The following is an 18,062-nucleotide window of genomic DNA, read 5'->3' on the forward strand; positions in this document are numbered from 1 at the left end:
ATCTTAATATTTTTTTTTAACAATAGCTCATTTTTTATAAAAGCCAATCATATATTGCATTATTTAAAAACTGTACAAACGAGACACCAAGGAAGGTGTCAAAACTGCTCAAAATGCATCACAAGTAAAAACTATACGACTTGTGATATAAACAATTATATACATGGAACAAAATTGGAACACGACAAACGAGAAACTATGAGCCAATCGATCAACCAATACCATCACGACTCACGAGCAGGAGCCACATAATCGCAAGAACTTGGACAAGTATATGATAATGCTAAAAACGAACATATATTTCATAGCATTATCTCTCAAGAAAGACAAGCTTTTAGTTGAGGTTGTTCTATTTACAAGTGATATTCGTTTAAATAATAAAAGGTGAAGACAAAAGACAGATTCGACGATTTGAAGACGCGAACGACCAAAAAGCTAAAAAGTACAAAGTACAATCAAAGTGGTTCAAATTATTGATGAGAAACGTCTCAAAATTACAAGAGTACAAGACGCAAAACGCAAAGTACAAGATATTAAATAGTACGCAAAGACGTTCGAAAATCCAGAACCGATACATGAACCAACTTTCAGTGCGCGACGCAACGGACCAAAAATTACAAGTCAACTATGCACAAGAATATAATATAATATATATATATAATTATATATATATTATATATATATATATATATATATATATATATATATATATATATATATATATATATATATATATATATATATATATATATATATATTAAAAAATACAGCAGCCCGCGTTTAAATCAAGAGATGAGCTGTATTCCATACCTCCACATTCGCGGAACTTTTGTGAACAAAATATCCGCACTCGCGGAGGTCTACAGTGAATTGTGTGCTATAAAAGTCGCGCATTCTGATTGAATTTTTTACACCTTTTTCTATTTTTTACTCTATATACATAATATATGTATCAATTATCAATCCAAGTCGTAATCTCAATTTGTAATTTTAATTTTAAGTTAGTGATAATAATAAGGTTGGGTTAGTCGAATGTTTTAAGGTTTTGTAAGTCGGAACTCTGTCCGTGTACCACTACGCTATTAATACCCACTGTAAGTTATGTTTATATTATTTTCATTAATGTCTCGTAGCTAAGTTATTATTATGCTTATTTAAATCGAAGTAATCATGATGTTGGGCTAAAATATTAAAGATTGGGTAATTGGACTTTGTACCATAATTGGGGTTTGAACAAAAGAACGACACTTGTGGAAATTAGACTATGGGCTATTAATGGGCTTTATATTTGTTTAACTAAATGATAGTTTGTTAATTTAATATAAAGATTTACAATTGGACGTACCTATAAATAACCATATACACTCGATCGGACACGATTGGCGGGATATTTATATGTACGAATAATCGTTCATTTAACCGGACACGGGAATGGATTAATAGTTAATAGACTTATTAAAATAGGGGTGAATTATGTACAAGGACACTTGGCGTAATTGTTAACAAAGTATTAAAACCTTGGGTTACACGCAGTCGATATCCTGATGTAATTATTAAACAAAGTATTAAGACCTTGTTACAGTTTAAGTCCCCAATTAGTTGGAATATTTGACTTCGGATATAAGGATAATTTGACGAGGACACTCGCACATTATATTTATGACTGATGGACTGTTATGGACAAAAACCAGACTGACATATTAAATAATCCAGGACAAAGGACAATTAACCCATGGTAAAAAAACTAAAATCAACACGTCAAACATCATGATTACGGAAGTTTAAATAAGCATAATTTATATATTTCATATTTAATTGCACTTTTAATTATCGCACTTTAATTTATTGTCATTTTATTTATCGTACATTTTAATTATCGCAATTTTATTTTATCGCACTTTTATTTATCGCAATTTCATTGTCGTTATTTACTTTACGCTTTAAATTAAGTTATAATTATTTTTAATATTTTACATTAGGTTTTAACTGCGACTAAAGTTTTAAGATCGACAAACCGGTCATTAAACGGTAAAAACTCCCTTTTATAATAATTATATTACTTATATAAATATATTTGTATTTTTACAATTAAAACTATTATAGCGTTGAACTAGTTTAAGTCTCCCTGTGGAACGAACCGGACTTACTAAAAACTACACTACTGTACGATTAAGTACACTGCCTATAAGTGTTGTAGCAAGGTTTAGGTACATCCACTCTATAAATAAATAAATAACTTGTGTAAAATTGTATCATATTTAATAGTATTTCCTTGTAAAAATATAACTATTTTGTATACACCCCTACGCACATCAAGTATTTTTGGCGCCGCTGCCGGGGAGAATTAAACGCCGAAAGCGCAATGCTATATATAAAAAAAAAATATTAAGTTTTAGTTTATTTTTGTAAAAATACGTTTTAAATATTAAAAATACAAAAATATAAAAAAAATGTCTATATATTTTTAAGAATTTGTTTAAAATATATAAAATTATAAATTAATTCTATTTCTATTTTTCAAATTATAAGTTTTTATTTATTTTATATAAATATTTTATAAAACAGAAAATTAAAATAAAAAGTAAAAAAAAAAATTTAGTAAAACAAACTGAGCCTGCAAAATTCGAACTGCGTCTGATCTGAACCTGAGGTATCCGCACTCGCGGTACTTTTTGCCAGTTGGCATCCGCACTCGCGGAGGTTTCTGACAGGTCAAATACTGCAGCATTAATTACGAAATTAGGGTTGTTTAATTTATTATTATTATTAATTAGGATTTAATTAAAATATTAATTAGTTTTAGTTAATTAAATTTGTATTTTTAGGTTTTAATTAGTTTTATTACTTATAAAATTAATACTTTTATAAAATATTAATTTAAAAATAATATTTTTATAAAAATTGTACTTTTTACAACTTTAAGTTTATTTTTATATTTTGCAACTTTTTATTTGTTTTAGCGTAATATTTATTTTTCGCTCGTATTTAGTTTTAAGTCATAGTTTTTGCCATAGTTATTTTTATTTCTAGATTTTTAGGCTTTGCCGTAAAATCCCTTAAGTGCCTTTTCTTTAGACTAAGATTTAGGTGCTTTAGAATTTTGCGACGCCATTTTTATATTTTAGTACTTTTTAAGTTATTGCCGTTTTGGATATAGTATTCCTTTTAAGCTTTAATATTTTTAAACGCAACTTTTAATTCTTAGTTTTTAGTTCCTTTTTAAGTTTCGACGCGCTACGTTCTTTTTATTATCTTTCTACCTTTTATTTTTCGACGTTTTTCGACGCGTTCTGTTTCTTTCTTATTTTTCGCCGCTCTAGATTTTAGGACATATAATTTTCTATTTCTTCTCTAAAATTTCTTTAAATTTCAACGAAAAATTATTTTAAGCGGTTAAATTGATAGGCATCCAAAATTTTCTGGTTCGTAGTAATAGTTGGATTTGTTAGTGGCGAGTTCTGGCTCCCTGCTACATCTATTGGCTATTCAAAACGTGGGCAAAATCAGAAAGGCCTATTAATTTGATAACTTATATAATTTTTATTTTTATAACTAATAGGATATTCAGTGAATGCACCGAGCAAAACGTTCACCACCTGTAACTCGATCAAGACATCTAGCAAATATTGTCGCCGTTGATTTTTCTTTAGAATCGTCATCCAGTCGACCAAGTATTCCAATTCAAATTTCTGATAATCCATTTTTTGAACCCGACCTCACAATTGAGAATCCGGAGAATATTCAGGGACAATTTAGAGATCCTGAACCATTAATCTTTCCTCCGGAACCACCAATCATTCAAACGGAGATTGTCGAGGAACCAACCATTAAATCAGAATCCTATAGTGATTCAGATTCAACAAATTCAATCATGGAGAATCTGGAACCTCCAAGTATAGAAGACCGAATGAGAGCTAAACGCACTGGCCAAGGTCACGCAATTACTCAACCTGACATTAATGCGCCAGATTATGAAATCAAAGGACAAATCCTACACATGGTAACTAATCAATGCCAATTTAGTGGTGCACCGAAGGAAGATCCAAATGAACATCTTCGTACTTTTAATAGAATCTGTACTTTATTCAAAATAAGAGAAGTGGAGGATGAACAGATATATCTCATGTTATTTCCCTGGACTTTAAAGGGAGAAGCCAAAGATTGGTTAGAATCGTTACCTGAAGGGGCGATTGATACATAGGACGTTTTAGTTGAAAAATTTCTTAAACAATTCTTTTCGGCATCTAAAGCCGTAAGACTTTAAGGAGAAATTGTTACGTTCACACAAAAGCCAAACGAAACTCTGTATGAGGCGTGGACAAGATTTGAAAAGTTATTGAGAGGATGTCCGCAACATGGTTTAGACACCTGTCAAATAGTACAGATATTCTACCAAGGATGCGACATCACTACAAGGAAAGACATCGATATAGCAGCTGGTGGTTCCATTATGAAGAAAACCGCAACTGATGCTTACAAAATTATTGATAACACTGCTTCTCACTCACATGAGTGGCACCAAGAAAAAGATATCGTTAGATCATCTAAAGCAGCTAGAGCCGATTCTAGCCATGACTTAGATTCCATTTCCGCAAAGATATATGCTGTCGAGAGACGAATGGAAAAGATGACTAAAGATATTCACTCAATAAGAATTAGTTGTGAGCAGTGTGGAGGACCACATTTGACAAAAGATTGTCTCAGTATTGAACTAACAATGGAACAAAGAGAGAATGTTTCATACATGAACCAAAGGCCTGGAAATAATTATCAGAATAATTATCAACTGCCAAGACCAATCTACAATCAAAATCAGAATTATAACCGAAATGTTCCATACAACAACCAACAAGGTCCTAGCAATCAACAAGTATCCAATAATACTTACAATCAGCAAAGACCTATTTTTCAAAATAAACCACCACAAACTGATGATAAAAAGCCAAATTTTGAAGATATGATGTCAAAGCTAGTTGATTCTCAAACTCAATTTTTCACATCTCAGAAACAAACGAATGAACAAAATGCTCAAGCATTTAGAAATCAACAAGCTTCTATCCAAAATTTGGAACAAGAAGTAAGTAACCTAGCAAGATTGATAGGTGAAAGAAAACTGGGAAGTTTACCTAGTGATACAAATGCTAACCCCCGGAATGAAACAGCTAAAGCCATTACCACGAGAAGTGGTATTACACTTAAACCACCTGAAATACCTGTAATTTCTGATGATTCCATTCCTACTCCACTAGAACCACAATCTGATCAAGAAAAGGAAACAGAACCGGTAGTTGAAAAGGATAATGAAGATAACACAGTTAAGGCTAAACCTTATGTTAAACCATACCAACCACCGCTTCCTTACCCGAGTAAAATGAGAAAAGAGAGACTTGAAGCCGAGCAATCTAAATTCTTGGATATGTTTAAACAAATAAATGTCAATCTTCCTTTCATTGATGTGATTTCAGGAATGCCTAGATATGCTAAATTCTTGAAAGATCTAATCACGAATAGAAAGAAAATGGAAGAACTCTCGGCTGTTACTATGAATGCTAATTGTTCTGCAGTGCAGTTGAATAAGATACCAGAAAAATTATCAGAACCAGGAAGTTTCACAATTCCATATTTTTTGGGTAGTCTAAGTTCAATAGAAGCATTGGCAGACTTAGGTGCTAGTATAAATTTAATGTCGTATTCACTATACGCTAAACTAGACCTTGGAGAATTGAAACCAACACGAATAAGTATACAACTAGCTGATCGATCAGTAAAATATCCTAGAGGGATAATGAAAAACATGCTAGTTAAAGTTGGTACTTTAGTATTTCCAGTAGATTTTGTTATTCTGGATATGGAAGAAGATTCTCGAATTCCTCTCATATTAGGAAGACCATTCTTAAACACGGCCAAAGCAATAATAGACGTGTTCGGTAAGAAACTGACCCTAAGTATATAGGACGAGAGTGTTACCTTTTCTGTTGATAGAGCCATGCAACAACCGCAATCTGCAGATGATACATGTTATTATATTCAAACTATAGTTCACATGCAGAATTGTTAGAAGAATTTCCAGAATTACAAGGAACGGGAGAATGTTCTTTAAGAGAAGGAACTGAACCAATTAATGAAGCTGAAATGTTAGCCGCACTCATGGCTAATAATTATGAACCAACAACAGAAGAACTTCGAATGTTAAAAGAGAAAGACAGATATCGATATAAATCATCAATAGAAGAACCACCGACATTAGAGTTAAAGCCACTTCCAAATCATTTGGAATACGCTTATTTACATGGTGAATCAGAATTACCTGTAATAATATCATCTTCTCTTACTGAAAATGAAAAATCTCAACTCATTTCTGTGCTAAAAGCTCATAAACCAGCTATTGCATGGAAAATTCATGACATTAAAGGTATAAGTCCTTCGTATTGCACACATAAAATCCTTATGGAAGAAGGTCATAAAACGTATGTGCAACGCCAACGAAGACTAAATCCTAATATGCAAGATGTTGTTAAGAAAGAAATTATTAAACTGCTAAATGCAGGTTTAATTTATCTAATTTTTGATAGTCCATGGGTAAGCCCAGTTCAATGCGTACCGAAGAAGAGTGGCTTGACTGTCATCACAAATGAAAAAAATGAGCTTATTCCTACTAGGACTGTAACAGGATGGCGTGTTTGTATTGATTATAGAAAATTAAATGACGCCACCAGAAAAGATCACTTTCCCTTACCTTTCATTGATCAAATGTTGGAAAGATTAGCCGGGAATAGTTACTATTGTTTTCTTGACGGTTTCTCCGGATATTTTCAAATTCCAATCGCACCCGAGGACCAAGAAAAAACCACGTTCACGTGCCCTTATGGTACTTTTGCTTACAAACGCATGCCATTTGAACTTTGCAACGCTCCTGCAACCTTTCAAAGGTGCATGATGGCAATTTTTCATGACATGATAGAAGAATGCATGGAAGTTTTCATGGATGACTTTTCAGTATTCGGTGATACTTTTGAATCATGTCTAGTTAATCTTGAATGAATGCTTATTAGATGCGAACAATCAAATCTAGTACTTAATTGGGAGAAATGTCATTTCATGGTTAAAGAAGGCATCGTTTTTGGTCATAAAATTTCAAAGGAAGGAATTGAAGTGGATAGAGCTAAAGTAGATGTAATTGCTAAACTTCCACATCCCACAAATGTTAGAGGAGTTAGGAGTTTTCTAGGGCATGCCGGTTTTTACCGACGTTTCATAAAAGATTTTTCTAAAATTGCCACTCCTATGAATAAACTCCTAGAAAAGGATGCTCCATTCATCTTTTCGGATGAATGCATCAAATATTTTAATATTCTTAAAGAAAAACTCACTAATGCGCCGATCATGATAACTCCAAATTGGAATCTACCATTTGAACTCATGTGGGATGCAAGTGATTTTGCAATGGGAGCCGTTTTAGGACAAATGATTGAAAAATAATTTCAACCTATTTATTACGCTAGTAAGACGTTACAAGGAGCACAAACGAATTACACAACTACTGAAAAAGAACTCCTTGCTATTGTCTTTGCTTTTGACAAATTTCGTTCATATCTCGTTCTAGCTAAAACGGTGGTCTATACCGACCATTCTGCTCTTAGATACCTATTTTCGAAACAAGATGCCAAACCACGATTAATCCGTTGGATCTTACTCTTACAAGAGTTCGATATTGAGATCCGATATAAAAAGGGAGCAGAGAATCTCGCCCCTGATCATCTTTCTCGTCTTGAAAATCCCGAATTAGAATTTCTAAATGAATCGGCCATACAAGATAACTTTCCTGATGAATATCTATTGAAGATAGATTATAGTGAAATTCCATGGTTTGCAGACTATGCAAACTATTTAGTATGTGGATTCCTTGAAAAAGGGTTGTCGTACCAAAAACGAAAGAAATTCTTTAGTGATATAAAACACTATTTTTGGGAAGATCAACATTTGTTTAAAAGTTGTCCCGATGGAATAATACGCCGATGCGTATTCGGAGATGAAGCTAGTCAAATCTTAAACCATTATCACACAGGACCAATAGGAGGGCATTATGGGCCTCAACTTACAGCAAGAAAAGTCTACGATGCTGGATTCTGTTAGCCTACAATTTTCAAAGACACACACCTTCTCTGTAAATCCTGTGATGCTTGTCAAAGGGCCGGAAAAATAAGTCAACGTGATGAAATGCCACAAAATGTCATTCAAGTATGTGAAATATTTGACGTTTGGGGTATTGACTTTATGGGTCCATTTCCAAAATCTCATAATAATCTCTACATTCTCGTTGCCATTGATTATGTATCTAAATGGGCGAAAACACAAGCTCTCCCAACTAACGATGCACGAGTTGTAGTCAACTTCTTAAAATGTCTTTTTGCTAGGTTCAGAACACCGAAAGCCTTAATAAGTGATCGGGGTACTCATTTTTGTAATAATCAACTTGAGAAAGTTCTCAAAAGATATGGAGTAACTCATAAAATCTCAACCGCTTACCATCCACAAACAAGTGGACAAGTTAAAAATACCAACCGACCTTTAAAACGTATTCTAGAGAAAACCGTAGGATCAAATCCGAAGGAATGGTCCATGAAATTGGAGGATGCACTCTGGGCTTTTAGAACAGCCTACAAAACTCCAATTGGCACCACACCTTTCAGACTCATTTACAGAAAAGCATGTCATCTTCCAGTAGAAATTGAGCACAAAGCATTTTGGGCTTTGAAGACATGTAATCTCGATTTACATGAAGCCGGACGTCTACGGTTAAGTCAATTAAACGAATTAGATGAATTAAGAAATGAAGCATACGAAAATTCGTTAATCTATAAGGAAAGAACGAAGAAATGGTATGATAAAAGAATCAGAAGTTCAAAAGAATTTAAGGAAAGAGACAGAGTCCTTCTTTTCAATTCACGATTAAAGCTATTTCCTGGAAAATTGAAATCAAGATGGTCTGGACCATTCATAGTCAAAAGAGTTTTCCCATACAGAACAGTAGAATTAATAAATTCAAATGGGGTTGAATTTAAGGTTAATGGTCACATAGTTAAACATTACATAGATGACGAGAGTGTTACCTTTTCAGTTAATCGAGCAATGCAACAACCGCAATCTGCAGATGATACATGTTATTATATTCAAACTATAGATTCACATGCAGAATTGTTAGAAGAATTTCTAGAATTACAAGGAACGGGAGAATGTTCTTTAGGAGAAGGAACTGAACCAATTGATGAAACTGAAATGTTAGCTACACTCATGGCTAATGGATATGAAACAACAACAGAAAAAATTCAAATGCTAAAAGAAGAAGACAGATATCGATACAAATCATCGATAGAAGAACCACTGACATTAGAGTTAAAGCTGCTTCCAAACCATTTGTAATATGCTTATTTACATGGTGAATCTGAATTACCTGTAATAATATCGTCTTCTCTTACTGAAAATGAAAAATCTCAACTAATTTCTGTGTTAAAAGCTCATAAACCAGCTATTGCATGGAAGATTCATGACATTAAAGGCATAAGTCCTTCGTATTGCACACATAAAATCCTTATGGAAGAAGGTCATAAAACCTATGTGCAACACCAACGAAGACTAAATCAAAATATGCAAGATGTTGTTAAGAAAGAAATAATTAAACTGCTAGATGCAGGTTTAATTTATCCAATTTCTGATAGTCCATGGGTAAGCCCAGTTCAATGCGTACCTAAGAAGGGTGGCATGAATGTCATCACGAATGAAAAAAATGAGCTTATTCCTACTAGGACTGTAACAGGATGGCGTGTTTGTATTGATCAAATGTTGGAAAGATTAGCTAGAAACAGTTACTATTGTTTTCTTGACGGTTTTTTCGGATATTTTCAAATTTCAATAGCACCCGAAGATCAAGAGAAAACCACATTCACGTGCCCTTATGGTACTTTTGCGTACAAACGCATGCCATTTGGACTTTGCAACGCCCCTGCAACCTTTCAAAGGTGCATGATGGCGATTTTTCACGACATGATAGAAGAATGCATGGAAGTTTTCATGGATGATTTTTCAGTCTTCGATGATACATTTGAAACATGTCTAGTTTATCTTGAACGAATGCTTATTAGATGCGAATAATCAAATCTAGTTCTTAATTGGGAGAAATGTCATTTCATGGTTAAAGAAGGCATCGTTCTTTGTCATAAAATTTCAAAGGAAGGAATTGAAGTGGATAGAGCTAAAGTAGATGTAATTGCTAAACTTCCACATCCCACCAATGTTAGAGGAGTTAGGAGTTTTCTAGGGCATGCCGGTTTTTACCGACGTTTCATAAAAGATTTTTCTAAAATTGCCACTCCTATGAATAAACTCCTAGAAAAGGATGCTCCATTCATCTTTTCAGATGAATGCATCAAATCTTTTAATATTCTTAAAGAGAAACTCACTAATGCACCGATCATGATAACTCCAAATTGGAATCTACCGTTTAAACTAATGTGCGATGCAAGTGATTTTACAATGGGAGTCATTTTAAGTCAAAGGATTGAAAAACGATTTCAACCTATATATTATGCTAGTAAGACGTTACAAGGAGCACAAACGAATTACACAACTACTGAAAAAGAACTCCTTGCTATTGTCTTTGCTTTCGACAAATTTCGTTCATATCTCGTTCTAGCTAAAACGGTGGTCTATACCGACCATTCTGCTCTTAGATACCTATTTTCGAAACAAGATGCTAAACCAAGATTAACCCGTTGGATCTTACTCTTACAGGAGTTCGATATTGAAATCCGAGATAAAAAGGGAGCAGAAAATCTCGCCGCTGATCATCTTTCTCAACTTGAAAATCCTGAATTAGAAGTTCTGAATGAATCGGCCATACAAGACAACTTTCCTGATGAATATCTATTGAAGATAGATTATAATGAAATTCCATGGTTTGCAGACTATGCAAACTACTTAGTATGTGGATTCCTTGAAAAAGGATTGTCGTACCAAAAACGAAAGAAATTCTTTAGTGATATAAAACACTATTTCTGGGAAGATCCACATTTGTTTAAAAGTTGTCCCGATGGAATAATACGCCGATGTGTATTCGGAGAAGAAGCTAGTCAAATCTTAAACCATTGTCACACATGACCAATGATAGTGCTCCAAATGAACATATATTTAGTATCAATATCCCTCCGATATGTAAGGATTTCAGTTGCAATTGTTCCATTTTCATGTAATATTCATTTATATTAAATAAGTGCGAAGACAAAAGGCGAAAACAACGAATTGAAGACGCAAAGGTCCAAAAAGCTCAAAAGTACAAGATACAATTAAAAAGGTTCAATTTATTGATAAGGAACGTCTAAAAATGACAAGAGTACAAGTTACGAAACGCAAAGTACAAAATATCTCAGCGTACGCAAGGACGTTCGAAAATCCGGAACCGGTACATGAACCAACTCTCAACGCTCGACGCAACGGAAAAAAAATTACGAGTCTACTATGTATATAAATATAATATAATATATAAATAATTATAAAAATTATTTATATATTATATATATTTAAATAAAAATCCCCGGCAGCGGCGCCAAAAACTTGATGTGGTAGCGGAGGGGTACGTGATAGTACTATATTTTACTACGAAATACGTTACAAATTACACAAGTTTTAATTATTTATTTACAAAATGGATATACCTAAACCTTGCTACAACACTATAGGCAGTGTACCTAATCGTAGAGTAGTATAGTTTTTAGTAAGTCCGGTTCGTTCCACAGGGAGCGGGCTTATTGCACACTATATTTTTAAACAACTATATTTGTACAAAATATATATAATTATATATAATAATATATAAAAGGGGGTTTACCGTTTAATGACCGGTTTGTCGATTTATATTTTAAGCGAAGCGTATAGTAAATGATGATATTTAAATAACAATAAAATAAATAACAATAATTAAAATGAAAATAAACAAAAGTACGAGGAAATATGAAATAAAATATATTATGCTTATTTAAACTTCCGTAATCATGATGTTTGACGTGTTGATTTTTAGTTTATTCCCATGGGTTAATTGTCCTTTGTCCTGGATTATTTACTATGTCCGTCTGGTTTTTGTCCATAACAGTCCATCAGTCATAAATATAAAGTGCGAGTGTCCTCGACAAATTATTCTTATACCCGAAGTTAAATATTCCAACTAATTGGGGATTCGAATTGTAACAAGGTTTTAATACTTTGTTTAATGAATACACCAGGTTATCGACTGCGTGTAAACCAAGGTTTTACTATTTTGTTAACAATTACACCAATTACCCTTGAATGTAATTTCACCCCTGTTTTAATTATTCTAGTGGCTATTAATCCATTCCCGTGTCCGGTTAAATGAACGATTATTCGTACATATAAATACCCCGCCCATCGTGTCCGATTGAGTGTATATGGTAATTTATAGGGACGCCCAATTGTAAATCTTTATATTAACATTAACAAACTATCATTTAGTTAAACAAATATAAAGCCCATTAATAGCCCATAGTCTAATTTCCACAAGTGTCGTTCTTTTGTCCAAACCCCAATTATGGTACAAAACCCAATTACCTCCGCGATCTTGAATCTTGAACTTGTGGGCTGGTTTTGGAACCTCCGCGACTTGCGGAGCTGGAAGGCCAAAATGGCCGCAACTCGCGGAGCAGTGAATTTCAGTTCTGGCTATAAAAGCTCTCGAGTTCTGCATGTAAAATATATAATAATAATAATAATAATAATAATAATACTCCCTAATATAATATAAATAAATATATATGTATATATAGTATAGATTAGTGTTATATTAGATTAGTTTGGGTTATGTAAAAGTTATTTTTACGGGTTTTTAAAGTCGGAGCTCTGTCCGTGTACCACTACGCGATAAATAATCAATGTAAGCTATGTTCTCCTTTTTAAATTAATGTCTCGTACTTAAGTTATTATTATGCTTATTTGAGCCAAAGTAATCATGATGTTGGACTAAATATTAAAGACGGGGTAATTGGGTTTTGTACCATAATTGGGGTTTGGACAAAAGAACGACACTTGTGGAAATTAGACTATGGGCTATTAATGGGCTTTATATTTGTTTAACTAAATGATAGTTTGTTAATGTTAATATAAAGATTTACAATTGGGCATCCCTATAAATTACCATATACACTCAATCGGACACGATGGGCGGGGTATTTATATGTACGAATAATCGTTCATTTAACCGGACACGGGAATGGATTAATAGCCACTAGAATAATTAAAACAGGGGTGAAATTACATTCAAGGGTAATTGGTGTAATTGTTAACAAAATAGTAAAACCTTGGTTTACACGCAGTCGATAACCTGGTGTATTCATTAAACAAAGTATTAAAACCTTGTTACAATTCGAATCCCCAATTAGTTGGAATATTTAACTTCGGGTATAAGAATAATTTGTCGAGGACACTCGCACTTTATATTTATGACTGATGGACTGTTATGGACAAAAACCAGACGGACATAGTAAATAATCCAGGACAAAGGACAATTAACCCATGGGAATAAACTAAAAATCAACACGTCAAACATCATGATTACGGAAGTTTAAATAAGCATAATATATTTTATTTCATATTTCCTCGTACTTTTGTTTATTTTCATTTTAATTATTGTTATTTAAATATCATCATTTACTATACGCTTCGCTTAAAATATAAATCGACAAACCGGTCATTAAACGGTAAACCCCCTTTTATATATTATTATATATAATTATATATATTTTGTACAAATATAGTTGTTTAAAAATATAGTGTGCAATAAGCCCGCTCCCTGTGGAACGAACCGGACTTACTAAAAACTATACTACTCTACGATTAGGTACACTGCCTATAGTGTTGTAGCAAGGTTTAGGTATATCCATTTTGTAAATAAATAATTAAAACTTGTGTAATTTGTAACGTATTTCGTAGTAAAATATAGTACTATCACGTACCCCTCCGCTACCACATCAACCAACAGGAGGGCATTATGGGCCTCAACTCACAGCAAGAAAAGTTTACGATGCTGGATTCTATTGTCCTACAATTTTCAAAAACGCACACCTTCTTTGCAAATCCTGTGATGCTTGTCAAAGGGCCGGAAAAATAAGTCAACGTGATGAAATGCCACAAAATGTCATTCAAGTATGTGAAGTATTTGACATTTGGGGTATTGACTTTATAGGTCCATTTCCAAAATCTCATAACAATCTCTACATTCTCGTTGCCATTGATTATGTATCTAAATGGGCGGAAGCACAAGCTCTCCCAGCTAACGATGCACGAGTTGTAGTCAATTTTTTAAAACGTCTTTTTGCTAGGTTTGGAACACCGAAAGCTTTAATAAGTGATCGGGGTACTCATTTTTGTAATAATCAACTTGAGAAAGTTCTCAAAAGATATGGAGTAACTCATAAAATCTCCACTGCTTATCATCCACAAACAAGTGGATAAGTTGAAAATACCAATCGAGCTTTAAAACGTATTCTAGAGAAAACTGTAGGATCAAATCCGAAGGAATGGTCCATGAAATTGGAGGATGCACTCTGGGCTTTTAGAACAGCCTACAAAACTCTAATTGGAACCACACCTTTCAGACTCGTTTACGAAAAAGCATGTCATCTTCCAGTAGAAATTGAACACAAAGCATTTTGGGCTTTGAAGACATGTAATCTTGATTTACATGAAGCCGGACATCTACGATTAAGTCAACTAAAAGAATTAGAAGAATTAAGACATGAAGCATACGAAAATTGATTAATCTATAAAGAAAGAACGAAGAAATGGCATGATAAAAGAATCAGAAGTTCAAAAGAATTTAAAGAAGGAGACAGAGTTCTTCTTTTCAATTCACGATTCAAGCTATTTCCTAGAAAATTGAAATCAAGATGGTCTGGACCATTCATAGTCAAAAGAGTTTTCCCGTACGGAACGGTAGAATTAATAAATTCAAATGGGATTGAATTTAAAGTTAATGGTCACAGAGTTAAACATTACATAGATAATCCAATGGAAGTTGAAGATGAAGTTAATCACAATTTCGACACCACAGCTAACTAAATGTGGGGAGTCAAGTCTTTTTAAGGATAATATGTATTTCTGTTAGAGTTAGATGTTCTGTTTTCGTGTAGTTTCCGAGAATGGAATCTGAATGGTCTTTCCCTAGCAGACCCAAAAGAACTAGTCTTCTCCCCCCATTCTGAATTTTTATTTTTTTAGGTTTTACGAGATGAAGACTTCCTGTGAACTAAACCATGGTCTAATGCTACACGCTTTGATCACTAAACGTAATAATGACACACTCCCGAGTGACCTGGTATCAGTAATAAGAGCCAAATTGGACGGAGTAAGAAAAGAATTCAGGAACGAAAATAATAAGTTACAATTTGGTAAAGGAAAATCAAAATCAGCAGCAAAAAGAAGAGCACGATACCTTGAAAGATGTCACAAATGCGGAAAATGGTCACACGAAGGAAAATGCTCGACGAATCAGACATATTCCAATACCGAATTCGTTACTTTATGCAGAGATGGACCGTTCATATGTTTAGAAGAAAAATCGTTGAATGCTCAAGGTTACGCCTACGTAGCTATGGAAAATCAATTAGTCCGACTATCTTATGAGTGGGCTAAAGCAGGTCACTGAGAATTCTATCTCACAGGTAAGTATGTACAGTTTTTATTTTTGTTTTATTACTTTTAACCTTTTGATAATAAACGCTAAATTGTTCGCTATAAAGTATTAAATTGATACTCAATAAAATTAGGTTTTTCAACCGAAATTATTGATATCATACAAACATTTATTACATCACTGCGAAGTTTACCGTTTATTCTTAAGGTATAAACATCTTTAATCAATCAACCCAAAAATATTTCAAAAATTCGTCAAGAGTAAAACTAGGTAATATAGCCGAAATTACTTTACCGAAAAGAGGGGCGTATATTTTTGATAATATTTGATTAATTAAAGTGGGATAAAAAAAACTAAAAAGATTTTTTTTTTAATTTTTACCATATTTTTAAAATTAATAAATATTAAACTAATATTGTAAACTTTTTAAAATCAATATATTTAAGTTTGTAAATATTTGAAAATTTAATATTTTTTATATAAGTTTTTATGTTTTTAAAAACAAAAATATAATAAAAGTTTGATGTGAATTTTAATAATATGAATTTTTAATTTTATGCATTTTAAATTTAAGTTTGGTGTGAATTTAAAAACAAAAATATACTTTATTTCGTTAAGTTAAAAATATGATTTTTAAAATTCGTCGTAAGTTGAAAACTAGGTCGTTGAACCGAAATTGCTCTACCCAAGGGAGGGACGAGAACTTTTATTATCATTATTTTTAATCTTATTGAATTAAATTATACCAAAAACAATAAAAAAAACCCAAAAAGCTTTGCTTTTAAAACAACGCTTTAAAATGACAAAATTTTAAAATTTTGTCAAGAGATGGACTAGGTCAACGTACCGAAACAACCTCGTCCTAAATAAAAAGGAAAACAAAATTTTAAATTACTCCATAAATTATTTTATTATTAAAGTTTAAAAAAAAACCGCACTCGCGGTACTCTGTGGGTTCCACATTCTCACTCGCGGAGGTCTGGAATCCCAGACCAGATAAACTGGTCGAACAGGCCAGTTTCCACACACCCCATCTCATTTTTTCTGCGAAAAACCCCACAAAATCACTCCTAAAATCGCGATTTTTCACCGATAAACATCAAATTTTTTGCTAAAATCATGTTGAGAAGGATGCTGCCAAGAAGTTTTTCAAGAAAATCGGTAATTTCTACACCTAAACACTCTTTAATTCGAATTATTAGTGTTCTTGAACAAAAATATTCCTAATTTGATTTTGATGATTTCTAGTGTAATTGTGCTTAAATTGATTGTATATTATGCTTGTATAACCTAGATTGATGTTATTTAACATGATTAGAAGTCTTAAACTTCAAATTTTGAGTAATCTAGGGTTTGTGTTCTTGGGCAAAATTGGGGCTTTTTGATATAAACTGGTTATGACCGAATTTTGTTGTTAGTTTATAGTAAATTGAGTAGTGTAACATGTTTAGGTTGCTAAATGATCAAAACTTTGATCCTAAACATGATTTTCAAGAATTAAAGTGGACTTTTTGAGTCAAAAATGCATGAACTCAATTTAATTGATATGAATGTCATTTGGAACTTGTTTAATTGCTAGTAATGATTATTTTGACATGTTATTTGAGATAAAAACTAAAGAACATTGTATACATTCTCATATATGTTCATTTGTAAAAGTGTAGAATTGTTAATATTATGAAAATGTGTATAAAGTTTAATATGGATTAAACATGTCATTATGATTGTTTTGGTTTATGATTTTGCTAACACTAATGCATATTTGGATGCACAAAAATTGTGTTTAATGTGTTTTGCAGACTGAAAGGGGTAAATCTTCATCCGCATCTCAGGCTCAGAATGCTCCTCATGAGAATGCAGAAGAACAGGAGATTAACGACCTATATAGACAAGATCTACCACATCAATACATTCCATATTCAAATATAGAATTGGCAGATTTACATCATAATTTAAGGTTTGATCGACATTGGATAGATTTTCCAAAATACCAGAGGAACCTGCACACCCTTCAGTCTAATGTTGTTGAATTACCTAGAGTCATAGATTGGGAACCGTTAGAAACAGTTGGATTGGCCGGTCCAATCAGAGAATTACTTATACAAAAGTATGGTAATTCTACTTTTACTGATTGGGAACTTTTGTTTAATATACGTAGGCGTGTATATAGAGAATGGTGTGTGGAGTTATTATGTAGTATTGAAATAAATGATCGGGTATCTACCTTAACCGATCGTAGTTTTATTAGATTTTTATTAAGAGGTGTGATGCGCCATATGTCTCTACTACACATGGCTCAGGCTTTGTGTATATATACGCCTGAGGAACTAGCATCTGCTGATTGTCAAAGGTTGATAGTTGAGGGTAG

This window comes from Rutidosis leptorrhynchoides, chromosome 2 (genome assembly GCF_046630445.1).
Source record: "Rutidosis leptorrhynchoides isolate AG116_Rl617_1_P2 chromosome 2, CSIRO_AGI_Rlap_v1, whole genome shotgun sequence".
Lineage (NCBI taxonomy): Eukaryota > Viridiplantae > Streptophyta > Magnoliopsida > Asterales > Asteraceae > Rutidosis > Rutidosis leptorrhynchoides.